Source organism: Cynocephalus volans, chromosome 6, assembly GCF_027409185.1.
Source record: "Cynocephalus volans isolate mCynVol1 chromosome 6, mCynVol1.pri, whole genome shotgun sequence".
NCBI lineage: Eukaryota > Metazoa > Chordata > Mammalia > Dermoptera > Cynocephalidae > Cynocephalus > Cynocephalus volans.
In genome coordinates, this window is record NC_084465.1 from 42,502,202 (window position 1) to 42,518,836 (window position 16,635).

Genomic DNA, 16,635 nt, shown 5'->3' on the forward strand with positions numbered 1-16,635 from the left:
GCTACTAGACCATCATCTCTTTTTAGGCTGAGGCTTACTTACACATCTCAGTATTCTGGTACATTATTACCCAGAAGAGTGCCTTACCCATAACAGGAGGTATTTAATAAATATTTTTGACTAAGAATGAATTTAGAATCCTAAGGAGAAATTGGAATAACTAAATTGTAAATGGCTATATTCTATTTATAATTTTATTCAAATAGATATATTTCAAGATCCTCATTAAACAAGTAATTTAGTAAAGACTATTGCAGAATCAGTGAAAAGAAAACAAACTACATTTGTAGTTAAAAGAGTTATAAGTGTCAAGATTAGGGAAGGAAAAACTTTCAGACTAGTTCAAATGAAAACATAGCTGCTGTCTAAAAAATGGCCTTTTGTAGATTGCATCCATTTTTATCATGACTCCAATAAGATTAAGACAGAATTATTCATTTTATTCATTACTACATCTAGACAGATTGGAGATTGATCGCAAATGGAATTTATTAAACAAAAAAGTCTGACTGATGAAACCAACAGAGAAGGAATTTGGCTATGCATATCAGTGACAACTAAATGTTAAAGTCAGAAAAATAGACCCATAAACATAATCAGGTTAAGGACAAGCAAGGGAAACTATAAGTATCTCATTTTTAGAGTATCTTCCCTATTTATTAGTTACAATACATAGAAATAAGATATGAAATAAAGAAATTTAGCTGATTCAAAGCTGAAACCTGGGCTAACCATAAGGTTTCTTAAAAAAATTTTAATACATAAAAGCCATTTTGATTGACTAAAAAGAAAAAAAAAAAAAAAAATCAAGTTGACCAGGCATCTTGTGTGATGACTTCACAATATTTTATGTTTGAACTTAAAATAATTAGAAGTGGACAATTTTAGTAAACTTTTATTGTTTGGCCCGGACCTAAAAACTATTGATATGTCCCATATAAAAGATTTTTCGCAGTGTGCCAGGGATAAGTGAGGGACATGGCATATCTTCCTAGACCAGCAGTGTTTACTCCATGTTAAGTAAAAAATTTATATTAAAACACATACTGATATACTGATGAGGAAAATTTGTATTAATTTTTAATATAAACCGTAAGACTTCAAAGCAACTTTAATCTTGCAGTGGGTCATTTGTTTTATCTTGCCCACTTCAGAACACTGAAGATTGTTTGGATACAATATTGGATGTTAATGACACTCTATACAGAATATTTTTTAAAGAAATATTTTATCTTTTGGCTTGGAATGCAGATAGCACAATGAATTTTCACTAATTTTGTTTGTATATAAATGGAATTTCAGATGGATGCCATTTTAATGTAATTTTATATGATAGGTGTTTCTAGGTTACTCGGAGTCCTTATACATAATGATTTCTTGTTCTACTCAACTAGGTATTGGTAAGGAAAACAGGGTAGGGATTTTAATTTGTAATCCACATCCATGTGTGTTGATGCCCATTCTCTCTTATTTCTCTCTTGCCTAATTAGAAGAGGTATTTCTCTTTAACACCTAGCCTGTGATTCTTTTCTTCCTTTCCATGAAAAAGAATTTTATCCTGCAGTAACAATAAAAATGACAATAGCTATTATATATTGTTTACTATGTTCTAGGCACTGTGTGCTATGCATTTCTATATACATGATTTTATCCTCCCAACTACCTTTTATGATGGATATATTTTATGAATAAGAAAACTGAGGCAATGAACTTAAGTAAATTTCCCAAAATAACACAGATATGTCCAAGAAATTGCATCTCAGACTGGGCTGTGACTTCATGTTCTTTACTACCTTCTGTCAATTTTATATCTTCAATGTCTCTAATAGCACTTTTCCGTCAGAATATGATATGAACATTCTCAAGGCTTTTTGGTAATAAAGAAATGTTCTGCCAATCCTACATCAGATCTTTTTAATTTTTATTTTCTGCTTATAGCCAGGTTACTTGACAGAGTGAGTATGTAGTCTCCAGTTTCTCAGCTTCCCTTATATCTTGTATTTATAGCAGAGGTCCACCCATAGCATTCTGTTCTTACTAAATCACCAGTGATCTCAGTTTCAAATAGACATTCTCTTAATCTCTAGAGCACTTAATAAGGACTTCTGTTCCCTATTTTCTCCATTTTTGGCTTCTGTAATACTATTCTCAGTTTTCTTACTACTTCTCTGGACACTACTTACTATGTTTTGCCAGCCCTTCTTTACTTACTATGTTTTGGATTTTCCCATACCACACGAATTCCATCACCTGCTTTCGGTAATCTTATCCACATCTGGGATTTCAACTACATTCCTCTCAAATATCTCCAGCCTAGACATTTCTGTGGCACTCCAGGCACATGTACTCAGTCATATACTAAACATCTCATTTCACAGGCTCCTCAAACTCAGCAAGTCCAAATCAGAGCCACCCTACCCTCCAAATTGCTTTATTCCCTTTATTCATATACATGTGAATGGTACCACTCTGACTATATTACTCAAACCAGAATGTGGCCTTTTCCTTGACTCTCCACTCTTCCTCATTACCCACATTCCATTAGTCTCCAAGTTTCTCCAGTCCTACTTTGTAATCTTTAAATAGCCATTCCCTTGTCTCCAGTCCCATTGTCTTTGCCTTATAAAGGCCTTCACCATTTTTCCCACTTGTTACTCTTATAGTCTCTTAACTGTTTTTCTCCCCCTCCAGTCTCAATCTTCATTTTGCTCCAGTATAACCTCCATATTTTTACCCGGATGATCTCTCTATACTCCCTATAGCTTTCACCAGAAAGGATAAAAAGTCTTCTGTTAGCATATCAGTCCCATCTTTGTGATTTGGCAGTTTCTTAAATCTCTAGGCATTCCTCATCCCAATCACTCTCTCTCTCCTGTTATTTAAAACTATTTGTAAATCTCTGAAAATTTCATGTGATTTTTAAAAACAGTTCTACATGGGTTAAAAAACATTCTAGTCTTGAAACACAGTCACAGTGAAGCAGGGATTGGCGAGGTGAATAGACAGTGCTGGTGGCATAAATCTGCCATGAAAAGAGTTTTCTTGTATTATGTATGAATCACAGGCTTGCATCCAGGAGAAATGCTCAGAGTAAAGAAGCATGGATAGTGATTAAAGAATATGACAGTTCGACTCAACTGACTTTTTGTGTCATTGGTCCCCACAACAACGTGTTAGAGATGGGAGGATCATGGCAGATAGAGGGGAGGGCCTCAGTTGTGGTGGGGAGCTGGGCTTGGTCCAAAAGCTATGCAACATAACTAACTCTTTAATTCAGAGGCAGGAACTTGCCACTCTGAGCTTTACTAGTACATAGAATAGTGCTTATTACCCAGATGGAGGTGCAAAGTAGGATAGGAGCTATGAAATCCAGAGGTGAAGTAAGCAGTCCCCTTGTAAGCCTTGCTTGGTGATATTACTTTTTTCTTTTTAACCACTTGTAGTAGTGGTGTCTCAGCAGAGCTGAAAGGGGAGCAGTACGGCCAACATCTGTGAGGATGTTCCTACATGGCCTTGGTCCTCAAACTGAGGCTTATCAATTCAGAAAGACTAGCGATTCAGAGGCTGTGCTAGTTATCATACGGGACTTTTCTCACTCCATGCTATCTAGTAACTGGACCCTGAAGAGGAGGTAATTCTACTCCATTAAAAATGACCCGGAATTCCACTGTGGAGGGAACATTCTCAATTCCCACAGGCATGGGTCTTGAGAAACAACCCACACCCCACAGCGAAGTTGACTACTCCTACCATATCCTTCCGATGGGGTCATCAGCCAGCTTTTGCCCAGCAGAACTTCCCAACCTGAAGTTCAGCACCGCCAGGAGGCTCAAGAATTCTTTGAGACAGAGACACCTCTCTGCATCTTCTGCTAGACTTCAGACTGGAAATATGTTGTGTTCTGCTGCCCCCATGAATTTGACACCTAAGATACCCTAGAACTTCTGAATGAGAATTCTTTGCAGGGTCCCAGGCTTCCTGGTCAATTGATCTGAGACACAGGCTCAGTGGCTTAGGAAGAATAACAGCCTTTGTTTGCCCCAGACCAGAGCACAGACCTCAGCTGTGGAAGATACAAACTGAAACACCTACCTTGGAAGTCACTTTTCAGTCCTGAGAATTAGTCGAAGGGTTTGAGGCTTTGGCAGTCTGCTGCACTTATTTTTAGAAGTGACTACTAAAGTTGGAGGTGTGGCCAAGCTCTAGGGTGGGCTATGGTGTGAGGGTCCTTGCTGACCTAGAACTGAGCACAAAATGGGGGTAAAGCTCAGCTGTGTAACTCTGAAATACATCAGGACGTCTGGTGAGGTCACAGGTGGGAGAAAGCTAAAATCTCCTAGGAACTAGAGGGTTAGGTAAGTATACCCTTCCTCTACTCCTGGACAGTGAGAGGGTCTGACATTGAGATATGGTGCCCCAGAGCTTAGCTGATTCAGGTGCGTGGAACTAAAAGGATCAAAGAGCCAAAACCCAGCCCCTTGGAGAGAAACAAATGAAAACCAAGCAAGCTGTTAAATTGAACATCATGCAGGAGTTAGAGAATTCAGCTCTGGGACAGACAGTACGACAAAAACCCAGTGAGAGCAATAGGGATTTGGAGGTGACAATGATGAGTGCAGAGAAGTTGCAAAAGTGGGGAGAGAAGCTGTAGACATTTTTTATAAGGTTTCTAAAGTAGTGTAACTAGTATGACGAATAATCAGGACGTATTAAGTATAGTTATAGTGTAACTGATTTCCCACTCTTCCTTTAATTTTATTTGGTAGATCTAGTTATTTCTTGCAGGCTGGATAAAATTCAAGCTGTTTCATGGTTTTCTTCTGGACACGTTTTTAAAGATAGTCTCAATTGTGTAATGAGAATAACCATTTCCATGTAATGGGCAAAGATGTCAATTTCATCAGAATTATAGCTACTCATACCTCCTCTAGCTAGAGAAGGCAATAGGGATAACTTCTTTATTTTTCCTTCTTCAGCTTACAATGTTTGACCCTTTGAGGGATAGGAGAGGGGTGGAGGGAGGATAGGAGAGGGGTGGAGGGAGGATAGGAGAGGTAAGGACTGAGGTAACCTTGCTCTGGCCCTCTACATCTGGCTGATGTTTACAGTGACACTCTATGCTGATACTTCTGTTGCTGGAGATCTCCCACCTGTATGCAGTTGCTTATTTACCTCACTCTTCCATAGCCTTTAGGAATTCATTGGTGTTGGGAAAATAGAATAATTTAATCAGGCCCTCCCTCTCACCTCGGTCTGGCTGGGTATGGTTCAGCACATCCTTTGTAAGCATGTGTGTGTGTGTGTAAGCATATGTGTGTGTGTGTGTGTGTGTGTGTGTGTGTGTGTGTGTGTGTGTGTAATCAGGCCCTCCCTCTCACCTTGGTCTGGCTGGGTGTGGTTCAGCACATCCTTTGTAAGCAAGTGTGTGTGTGTGTGTGTGTGTGTGTGTGTGTGTGTGTGTGTGTGTGTGTGTGTGTGTGTGTGTGTGTGTGTGTGTGTGTGTGTGTGGAGTTAGTGCGCATGCGCGCCAATGTATCTTTTTAGTTTTGTTGCTATTCTTGTGTTCTTGTAGGATGGCTGACTACTGCCTCGGGTGGCTACTGTTGCACACAGCCATGCTTTCCAACCTACAGCTTCCAAAGACTGGTTTGCCGGTTACCTAGCTCATAGACCTGAGTGTGGAGGGTCTGGGGACCCAGCCTGGCATGTGAGGGGTCTGGGGACCCAGCCTGGTGTGTGAAGGGTTCGTGACCCAGTCTGGACAATGGGCTTGAGGGGTCTGTGAGCTCCAGACCCAGCACTAACTCAACAACTGGCGACGTTGCCAGGATTCCAACATTAGCCTAGCACTACAACTGGTGTAGTGTGTAGCTCAACAATTGGATACCCAGCTTCTCTCTACTAAGGTCTGTTTGCTGTTCTAAGCATCCCCCACGGGCAGGACCTTCCATGGCCATATACTGGCACTCTGTTCCTGGCCCTCCTTTGGTTCACGGGAAACCTTTTCACACCCTTTGCAAGTCTGGGCATGCATTAAGATCCACAGCCATCTCTTCAGCTCAGGCCTCAGCACCTGGCCAGCCCTTCTCTGGTCCTTCAGATGTCTTAGACAAGAAACAACTCCAGTCCACTAGGCCTGCTAGCTGTAAGGCCATATACCAATCTCTCTGAAGGGCCCAATAAAGGCCTTTTCACTAGGTTTTGAGGTGAGAGGCAGGCACCCCGTTTCCTCTTCTGGTGGGGTATTCACAGCTCACAACAACTCTTTCCAAGGAATCCTCTTCACAAATCTGCCTTTAATCTCCAGCTTCCAAACCTTTTATATCGGCCATGCTGGTGAGGGATTTAAGAGTAATATGACTTGTTCTTGACTTTCTTTGGCATTTTTCTTCTTTGTCTGGCTTCTCACTCTGTCCTCAGTTACCTTTTTTTCTGAGGGTCTCTCAAACATCTTTTTCACCAGCAAAAACTAGTTTCAAATATACTAGGGAAAAAAATTTTCTACCAATAGCAACAGAAATAGAGAATATAATGTTAAGCAGAAATGTTTGGGGTCTATAAGAGAATCATAACTGTACATAAATATATAGAAGATGACTCGATACAGAGACAGCATGCTTTTGTAGGGAATGAATAAATATTGTAAATAATTACAGAGAAATAAAATTAATACAACCCTAAGTAAAAAGTCAACAGTAGTTATCTATGTTCCATGTGTTGAGTGTTTTTGTTCTATTTTCTGAAGATTTGACTATAAATGTATTTAATATTTTATAACTTTAAAAATAAATTTAAATACATTTAAGGAATCAAAACATACTGAAAGACTCATAATGTAATTTATCAGTCCCCTGTTCCAACATTTCCCACCCAAATACTACTCTCAAGAGGAAACCAATATTATTTAATTCTTCTGGTAAGCAAATACATGTCTGTAAACAATGTGCTATTTTATAATTTACAATGCTGGGTTTTTTATTTGTCAATTTTAGATATTATCTGTTAATGACATGCTATGATAGATAAAGGCTTATTTCACTTGTACGGTTTCTCTTTCCTCATCTTTCCAATGGTTGTATAAAATTGTATTGCCTCTCTTGGTTTCATCATTTGAACACGTTTACACCTCTTCATTACCTCAGTCATGGACACTATCTCTTGACTTCCTACCTGTTGTGACGAAGGTGCTAGCACTTCTGCTATTTCTTCACCTTTTACTTCCCCTGCTGCCTCCAATTTGTCACTTGAGTCTTTGGTAACTAACCACCGTCAGATCTCCTCTGCTTTATTCAATGGTTGATTCTAAGAGCTACAGTTACTTTATTATGATTTTTTAGTATTGTTCATAGCACAGTCAAATACGCTGTGACTACATTTTCTCTTTTGTGTGACTAATTTTTCCCTATTGTTTCTGATTGTCTCCCCCTAACACTCCACCTGAAATTCTCCTAGTTTTTCTTACTTTCTTCCTGAATCCTGGTTAAATGACCTAATGTGTAGGATCTCATTGCCCCCTAAGTTCTCTCTCCTGGGCTCCACTTTTCTCCTCTTCTAGTCAGCACCAGTTACGCTGGAGAGCTTCTGTAAGGCTACTATATCCCAGGACTTCCCTTGATTGATTTCCTAGGTTGGACCTGCTGTCTCCTGGATCCCATATCTTCCTCTTTTCCATTTGCTCACTTTAATTGGAGCACTTTTGAAGTTAAGTTCTAAAGAAAGAACGCATGGAAAGTAAATGTTCTTAGACCACATATGTCCAGTAGAGTTACTATTCTGTCCTCATTCTTGGTGGTATAACTGGATAGATCATTCTAGTCCTCAGAAACTTAAAGGAATTGCCTCTATTGCTCCATATTGCCAGTTGGAGTCTTGTCCCTTTGTCAAAAATCTAGTCTTTTTCCTCTTAAAATACCTTCTCTTTATAACCTTGTTTCTTCTGAAATTTTATTATAATGGTTTTTGTGTAGGTTTATTTTAGTCATCCTTCTTAGCATTCCATAGCAAGCACATTTCTTCTGAAGACTTTAGTCTTCCTAGAGCTCTGAGAATTTTCCTGTATTATATCCTCACTTTTCGTGTGTGTGTGTGTGTGTGTGTGTGTGTGTGTGTGTGTGTGTGTGTGTGTGTGTGTGTGTGTGTGTGTGGCTGGCTGGTACGGAATCCAAACCCTTGACTTTGGTGTTACCAACAATGCACTCTAACCAACTGAGCTAACTGGCCAACCCTCTCTCCTCTGTCTTCTGTGTGCCCCCTTTGTTAATGTCCTCTAGTAGTATGTAGAAAATCATGTGTTTGTTCTGTTATTGTTCTATACTCTGGAAGACTTCCTTGGGTTTAACTTCCAATACTTCTCATGATTTTCATCCCCAGCATTCATACTTTTAATTTCCTAGAACTCCTCATTCTTTCTAATTCTTTTCTCAAGACACGGATTTAGTATCTTAGACTTTTCTAAATACTAGTTAGAGATTTTTTAAAGTTCTCTTTGGATTTCTGAATTTTCTTTGCTTCCTCTGGAAATTGTTGTAATTTTGTTAGTTTCCCTTAGTCTCTTTTTTGTATTTCAGGTTTCCCCAAATATCTGAAGATCTTTGGCTGCCTGTTCATCTTTAAGAAGGAAGCAATAAAAAAGCTGGCTTATATCTCTTTATCCATGGTGGCAACCATCAACCAAAGGGCTTCATATTTTAGTAAAAGGGTGGGAAGCCAGGTTTTACATTGTGGGGATTCCCCACATGCCAGAAAAAGGAAGGCTTTACTCTCAGGTGTAAGTACCTACATGCCCTTTAGAGAACTGTTTGAGGTTTTGTTTAGCGGTTAAACACCTGGCTATAAAACCTTCAATTATTAATTGCACAAATATACCCACACTTAACCCCTTTCTCAATTTACCAGCAGTCTCTCAGGCTAGATCCTCTTTGGGGTTGTGCTTGACTGGTCAGTTGCTCCTCTCCTCAGAAGGACCTTCTGTGAGGCTGCTGGGTTGTAGCTTGCTCCTCTCTGCCACAACTGTTTGTTTATTTATTTATTTTTGCCACACCTGTTTATCTTCTTCTACCCATTTTTGTCTTTTGAATATGTATTGCAATCTCTGGTCTGAAAATAGACCCTCTCATTCACTACATCTTGGTGGTATAGTCACTTGTTTATTCCTTTACTATTAACTTCATCAGAACTGGAGGGGAAGACATAAAGGCACACGTTCACTATCTTGAACTAAATGCCAATGTAAATTTCACTAAAAAAAAGTGTGGTAAAATTGACTTCCATTTCTGGTTAGGAAATAAAATGCAAAAGAACTTTGTTCCAGTGGAAACATTAGAAAAATTCCAGATAAAATGAGTACACTCTTTAATGGAGCTACTGCAGAGTAGTATATACAAGCAAGTCTAAATGAAATAAATTCCAGAGGGGGATGAGCTCTTCATACATAAGCAGAAACTGCAGCAGCTTCCATACCTGGGGCCAATGTCTGTCTATTGTTGATGAGTAAAGAGTTGCCATGGACCAGAAGATTTCACAGGGATAAAAAACTGACTCAGCTTCTGACAACACTGTGGGCTCTTGAAATAGGTCTGCGAGGTATTGAAAGTTTGGCCCAATAATTCTGCCCCTTTTCCTTGGAACATTGTCAAAGAAAGTGGCAGTGGAGGAGGGTCTAGTAAGCAAAGAGAATTCATGTAGCTTTGTACATTCTCATGGTGCGTGGATCCTAGTGCTTCAATTGCTAGAGATGAAACCAAATTTGAATCAAAACTATCTAAAAATTAGGCCCAATTGTCTTCCAGTTCAAACACTAAAAAGATCAAATTGCTCAGTCTCTTGGCAGCTGAGGAATGGGAGGTTAGGGGCTAACTAGAGGTAAACTAAATCTAATTAAAGCTGCAGCAGAGCTCCAGCTCAAGTTGACTTGCAGGAGATTCTGAAGGATAAATCCCTCACCCTAACCACCACAGAATGAAAGCTGTATGCTTCTGGACACACACACACATGCACACAAAATTACACGTAACTCTTCACTGTTACAGAAAAGAATATAATGGGCAAAGAGATAGATGGATTAAATACTTAGGTGTAAGACCTGAAATCATAAAACTTCTAGAAAAAAACAAAGGAGAAACACTTCAGGATGCAGGACTTGGCGAAGACTTTATGAATAAGACCCCAAGAGCACAAGCAACAAAAGAAAAAAACAAATGGGATTATATCAAACTAAAATCTTCTCACAGCAAAGGAAACAATCAACAGAGTGAAAAACCTATGGAATGGGAGGAAATATTTGCAAACTATACATCCGACAAAGGATCAATATCCAGAATATATGAGGAACTCAAACAACTTCAAAGTAAAAAAAACAAGTAATCCAATTAAAAATGGGTAACTGAGCTGAATAGAAATTTTTCAAAAGAAAACATACAAATGGTCAACAGGCACATGAAAAAATGCTCAACATCACTAATCAGGGAAATGCAAATCAAAACCAAAATGAGATATCATCTTACCCCTGCCATCTCACCTAGCTATTATCAAAAAGACTGAGAATAACAAGTGTTGGTGAGGATGTGGAGTAAAGGGAACTCTTCTACATTGTTGTTGGGACTTATGTACATGACTGTAAATGACCGTACAGCCATTATGGAAAACAGTATGGAGGTTTCTCAGACAACTACCGATAGAGCTACCATACTATACACCAATCCCATTACTGGGTATTTACCCAAAGAAATGGAAACCATCATGTTTGAAGGGATTCCTGCACTCCTATGTTCATTGCAGCTCTAAATTACAATAGCCAAAATATGGAACCAACCTAAATGTCCATCGATGGACAACTGGATAAGGAAAATGTGTTATATATACATACTGGAATACTACCCTGCCATAAAAAAGAATGAAATTCTGCCATTCACAGCAACATGGATGAGCTTGGAGAAAATTATGCTAAGTGAAATAAGCCAGGCACAGAAAGAGAAATGCCACATGTCCTCACTCATAAGTGGGAGCTAAGAAACAAAGAAAGAAAAAGACCACAATAAAACGTTGAACTTTCAGAAGGAGAGAGCAGACCTGTGGTTACTAGAGGTGAGAAAGGGGGAGGGAAAGGAGGTTAGGGAGTAATTCAGTAAGGAACACAAAGAGTAATTATGATTTGTAATGATGAATATGCTAATAATAATGATTTGATTGTCACACTTTGTACACAAATGCTGATAGGCAACTCTATACCCTGTAAAAATAATCAATTATGCTTCAATTTTAAAAATGTAATTTATTTTAGTAATAAGGCCAAAAAAAAAGAAAGAAAAGAAAATGCCTGTAATGGAGGCAGAATTGTCTGAGCACCACTAGTTGAGGGCTTCGGATCTAACTAATGAAAGATGTGGGACGCTCTCATTAATTTATCAGTTTTTTGGTGGCATCAGACTGGCTGGAACTAGTTATGGTTTGTTCTATTTAAAAACAAAAACAAACACAAAATTTTTAAACTGATAAATATAGCAGAAATTTTAAAAAATTCATTGGATTGCACACATGGGGTTGGGGAGGGAAGGGTGCCCAGCATGGTGTGTCAGAGAGTATAGCAGCAATCTATGAAGAGTAGTGGTCTGGCGTGGGCTGAGGAGGGCGTCCACACCAGGGGTGGGAGAGGGGTGATGATAGGAGATCAGTTACATAAAGGGCACTTATCAAATAAAATGTTCACGGAAAAAGTAGATTTAAAAGATGGTAAGAATCTTTCCCCAAACTTTCTGAAGATCCCTTGTATATTAAAGATAATAATGGAAAATATGAAAATGAATGATCCCTAAGGTGTTAAATTGGAAGAGAAATTATCAGATATAGAAATGAATATAGATGTAAATATATGTAAGCATAAGTGTGTGTGTGTGTTTACACATAAATTACTTAGCTCTGTCTACTAAAAGGGCCTGAGATCATCAATGACACAATAGCAACGAACACATCTAGATCCCAAATGTTGGCTTCCGAATATTATTCTCCATGTAAAGGGAAAAGGGCTTCTTGAAGAAACAACAGATTACTTCTGACTTCTTTTGCGGAGGCAACAGAAGTATTAGATGAGCTTGAAATATTTTAGTTCCAGAAAGCAAAAAGTCTCAAAGAATGATAGGAACAAGTCAAAAAGACATAGAAGTCAGCTTGAAATAACTGCCAATGGCCAGAGCTGGGACATTTTGAGCATGAAAACAATGACAGTAACAAACTACAGCCCATTGAGTAAAATAGGAAACATGTGTCTACCAATGTAAATAAATGAAAAAATTAAAACTTTGATGAAGGGCCGACCCCGTGGCGCACTCAGGAGAGTGCGGCGCTGGGAGTGCAGTGATGCTCCCGCCGCGGGTTCGGATCCTATATAAGGATGGCCGGTGTGCTCATTGGCTGAGCACAGTACGGCCGGTCACAAAAAGACAAAAACAAAGAAAAAAGAAAAAAACTTTGATGAAGAACAGGATATTTATGTTAAGACACAAAACAAAGAGACAATAAAAATCAATAGAGGAGAAAATAGAACATTACAAAAAAGGATTGATTCAATAGAAGGTGGGGAAGAAATAACAAAGAAACAAAAAACTAATAGGACAAATAGAAAACAAATTGCAAGATGCTAGATTTAAAATTAACCTTACTGATATTAAATTAAATGTAAAGGGACTAATGGCTTCAATTAAAACTTAGAGATTGTCGGGGGGTTCAAGATGGCGGCGGCTGCGGCTGCGGCGGCTGGCGCGGAGTAGCTGAGGTGGAAAAGGTGGCCACTGGGCCTCAGGCAGTCGGGAAACTTGTGGACCTTCCTCTGGCCATCTCTTAAGGGAGGACTGCTGCTGCTGGCCGGTCGTGGGGGCTCAACGCCACTTTGCCCCGGCAGGAGAGGCTGCCTCATTTACAGGCAACAGCTTTGAAGTGTGGAGCAGGGAAAGAACTGATTCTTAGCTGCAAAAGCGAGTCTTGAAACAGGGAACACGGCGCCAGGGCTGCTGTGGATGCAGCCAGGATCCCGGAGGCTGGGGCCGCACTGAAGGCGGCCAGCTGCCCTATTCAGGATTCGAGGTTTCAGGCCGGCATTAAAGAAGATTCCTGGGAGCGCCCGAGCGGCGCTGCGACTGAACAGCCCGAGGCAGCAGCGCCGAGAACACGGAAGGCAACAAACCAGAGACAGAGCGAGCGCCCGACCTGGCACAGCACTGTGAGTGATCCCTGGCACAGCTCTGTTCGGGGGGTGGATGCCCACGCGGCTCCCGCCTGCACCACCAGGCCACTCACTGCCCCGGTGCTGCCTCCATTTTCCCAGGTGTGGGCAGCTCCGCCCTGCTCGGCCATCACTGAGCCCATTTGCTTGGCCTGGCGCGGGGCTTTCCGGACCCTGCGGGCTGGCCTCCTCTCCCACTCCCTCCGCGGTTCTCTGGCGGGGCTGGGGGTGTGGGGCGTCCCGACCAGTGTTGGGAGGGCTAGGAAGTACAGGCGGGCCGACTGTCACTCCACCACACCCTGGACTCCGGCCCCGGTAAACTTCCTGTTACTGGGAGGCAGATACCATCTCTGCGACCACCAGTTTGGAAAAAAGCCTAACGAATTTCTGGTTGGGAATAGTGTGGCAGGAGAGTTCCCAGGTCCGCTTGAACCTGCCGGAGAGCAGGCTGCAGGCGGGCACTAGACTCGGTTTATACCGGGGGGATACAAAGGTGAACAAGACCCGAGAAAGATCTACACAGTGCTACAAAGGCACCCAGAGAGACCGGTCGTCTGTGCCTAGCAGAAACCTGGTAGACTTCCTGGGCGAGGCGGTGCTGAGCAGGGTCTTGAAGGCCCAGCTGATAGACGAGGGGTGCAGAAGACACACCCCAGCCCAGCACAGTGTGCACAGAGGGGGGAGACGTGCGGCCAGGGAGGCGGAGACTCGACAGAAACCACACACCCGGTGGGGTCGCCACTGCACGATCTAACAGCCTGGGCCAGAGCACACGGAACAGGGAGAAGTCCTGTACAGAAAGTGAAAGCTCAACAGAGATCACACACCCTGTGGTACGTGATCCACCAGCCCAGCAGAGTACAAGCTGACCAGAAAGGTGGATCCCCGGAGAAGCCCAAGACCCGAGGCAACCACACACACAAGACACTAGAGGCCAACTGAGCAGTCACGGCGGGAGCCATACCAAATTGGCAACCACAGCAACATCCTAGTTAGTCATTAGTCTCAAACCGGTGGACTGTGAAACCCCCTGCCACAATGAATAAACACCAAAAAAAAGACACCAGAAATACAAAAAATCAAGAAAGTACACCACCAAAAGTTAATAAATCTCATACTCTAGATCCTATAGAACAAGAAGCCCTTGAAATAACTGACAAGGAATTTCGAGTGATAATTCTAAGGAAACTGAATGAGATACAAGAAAACTCAGCTAGACATCATGATGAAATGAGGAAAAGTATACAGGATCTGAAAGAGGAAATATACAAGGAAATCAATGTCCTGAAAAAAAATGTAGCAGAACTTGCTGAACTGAAGAAGTTATTCAGCGAAATAAAAAACACAACGGAGAGTTTAACCAGCAGGCTTGTCGAAGTTGAAGAGAGAACCTCTGAACTTGAAGATGGGCTGTTTGAAATAACACAAGCAGACAAAAAGAAAGAAAAAAGAATCAAGGACATGGAAGAAAATCTGAGAGAGATATCAGACAACCTCAAGCGTTCAAATATCCGAGTCATGGGTATTCCAGAAGGGGAGGAAAATGGAGATTCCATTGAAAACATATTCAACAAAATAGTGGCAGAAAACTTCCCAGGTATAGGAAAAATCACAGATCTTCAGATCCAGGAAGCTCAACGATCTCCAAACGTATTCAACCCAAAAAGGCCTTCTCCAAGACATGTCATAGTCAAATTGGCAAAACTCAGAGACAAAGAGAGAATCTTAAAAGCTGCAAGAGAGAAGCGTCAAATCACCTATAAGGGAGCCCCAATCAGGTTAACATCAGACTTTTCATCACAAACCCTAAAAGCTAGAAAGGAATGGGATGATATTTTCAAAATACTAAAAGACAAAGATTGCCAGCCAAGAATACTCTACCCTGCAAGGCTATCCTTCTGAAATGAGGGGCAAATAGTATATTTCTCAGACAAACAAAAACTGCAGGAGTTCACTACCACAAGACCACCCTTACAAGAAATCCTCAAGGGAGTACTGGGTTTGGTTCCTGAAAAATAACTACCACTGCCATAAAAACCTAAGAAAAATCTAAACCCGCTAGTACAATAAAAATGGCATTCATGAAGAGAAAACAAGCTAACAAAAACACTATCTACAACCTAAGGAACCAACAAACAAAGAAACCAAACAGTAAATCAGAAAGCAAGGAACAAAAGACACCTAAGACAACCAAACAACCAATAAAATGCTAGGAATAAATCAACACCTTTCAATAACAACTCTTAATGTTAAAGGCTTAAATTCCCCAATTAAAAGACACAGACTGGCTGACTGGATCAAAAAGCAGGACCCAACTATATGCTGCCTACAAGAGACCCACCTCACCCATAAAGATTCACACAGACTAAGAGTGAAAGGATGGAAAAAGATTTACCATGCAAACAGAAAAGAAAAACGAGCTGGAGTGGCTATTCTTATATCTGACAAAATAGACTTTAAACTAAAAACCATAAAAAGAGACAATGAGGGACACTACTTAATGATAAAAGGACTGATCCATCAAGAAGACATAACAATCATAAATATGTACGCACCCAATGTTGGAGCAGCCAGATTTATAAAACAAACTCTATTAGACCTAAAGAAGGAAATAGACACTAATACCATAATAGCAGGGGACCTGAACACTCCACTGTCAATATTAGACAGATCATCTAGGCAAAGAATCAGTAGAGAAACACAAGATCTAAACAAGACTCTAGACCAATTGGAATTGGCAGATATCTACAGAACATTCCACCCAACAACCTCAGAATATTCATTCTTCTCATCAGCACATGGATCATTCTCCAGGATAGATCACATATTAGGTCACAAATCAAGTCTCAATGAATTCAAAAAAATTGGAATTATCCCATGTATCTTCTCAGACCACAATGGATTAAAACTAGAAATTAATAACAAACAAAACTCTGGAAACTATACAAACACATGGAAATTAAACAGCATTCTACTTAATGACATATGGGTCCAAGAAGAAATCAAGCAGGAAATCAAAAAGTTTATTGAAACTAATGAAAACAATGATACATCATACCAAAACCTGTGGGATACTGCAAAAGCAGTATTGAGGGGAAAATTTATTGCATTAAATGCTCACTTCAGAAGAATGGAAAGATGGCAAGTGAACAACCTAACACTTCACCTTAAAGAACTAGAAAAACAAGAACAATCCAATCCTAAAGTTAGCAGACGGAAAGAAATCATTAAGATCAGAGCAGAACTGAATGAAATTGAAAACCAAAAAACAATTCAAAAGATCAACGAATCAAAAAGTTGGTTTTTTGAAAAGATAAATAAAATTGACAAACCATTAGCATGGCTAACAAAAAAAAGAAGAGAGAAGACTCAAATAACAAAAATTAGAAATGAAAAAGGCGATATTACAACTGATTCATCTG